This window comes from Octopus bimaculoides, chromosome 5 (assembly GCF_001194135.2).
Source record: "Octopus bimaculoides isolate UCB-OBI-ISO-001 chromosome 5, ASM119413v2, whole genome shotgun sequence".
NCBI classification, from domain to species: domain Eukaryota; kingdom Metazoa; phylum Mollusca; class Cephalopoda; order Octopoda; family Octopodidae; genus Octopus; species Octopus bimaculoides.
The window spans coordinates 59,229,702-59,231,263 of NC_068985.1; positions in this window are offsets into that span (position 1 = coordinate 59,229,702).

The window sequence follows — 1,562 nt, forward strand, 5'->3', positions numbered from 1 at the left end:
ATATATATATATATATATATATAAACGCATACGCACATACATACACACATACATACATACATACATACATACAAACATACATACATATATACATACATACATATAATATTGTGGATATGAAAGAGGAGAGAGCGTCAGACGAGGGAAAGTAAAATGCGGAGAAATCCGGATAAAGATAATGAGAAAATGATGGATGTACATGATACAGAAACAGTGGCACCAATGAATTTTTATCATCATCAACATCATCATCATCATCATCGTTATCATCATCATCATCATCACCCTCCTCCTCCTCCTAATCATCATGATCATCATGATCATGATCATCATCATCATCATCATCATCACCAAGAGATTTTGTGCGCGTGCGTGTGTGCATACATATATATGCATTTGTATATATTTATGGTTTGCATATATGTGTCTCTATTTGTATCTAGCCATGTACCTACGTCTGTATGTTTAGCGTATATACGTATATTATAGATTGTTTGGCATGTGTATATATTGCTAAATGTATATGTAATCTAGCGTGAATTTTTTTTAAACGGATATGTCTTTTTATTTAATTATTTACTATTATTTTTACAGTTAATTCTTTACCCTGGGTATTCAGGCCTTTTTCTTTCTTTATAAGCTATTTTTTATTTAAGGCTTTCTTCGATTTTTATAATGGTAGGATTTTAAACCGCAATGTATTTCATGCAACCGGTTATTGAAAAGATTGTTAGTTGAAAGGACTAATGAAACAAAACCATTTTCAAATGTGTATCTATCAAAGTAATTGTATTTCTGCATATAACTTTATCTTGCACCGTTCTAAACAAAACTGTCCGACGAACGGGAACGCGAAACTTTCAGTATATGTATGTATGCATATATTTATGCAAGTATGAATGTATAACATGAGTCATATTATATAAGTGACTTTAAGCAAGTACGCAACACACAAATACAGGAATTTCTAAAGTTGTGGACTTGGTTGTCGTTTTTGTGGAAGATGCAAGATACGGTGAAGATTCCTGAGTTTCGTTTATAAAGACATAATAAATTCCAGGTGGAATTTTACTAACGAATCCGTGGTTCTATTGTACAGAAGTAAAAAATAAAGAACCTTTAGCAAGTATTTCCCATAATAGATTAGGCTAAAAAGAAAATAATTTATACGGTGGGTAGGAATATGTGATGTGTAACTCATGAAGTGATGTATGTATGGATATGTTTATACGTCTATCTATCTGGGTGTATGCGATTGGCTGAGTCCTGCGTTAAAGTAAACAGGAATGTATCTTTTGAGATATTGTTGAATATATTGTTTGGAACTATGCGACACGCAATCAATATATCCAGCTGTTGAAGAGGAACACATACAAACACACTAACGCAGATATACACCGACAAATACACACACACTTACATATATATATACATGTATATATTTACACATATATCTACAAACATTACATATTTTAAAATACCTCTCTATATCTCTATCTACATACTTATGTATACATCTATCATAGACGTTATATATATATATATATATATATATATATATA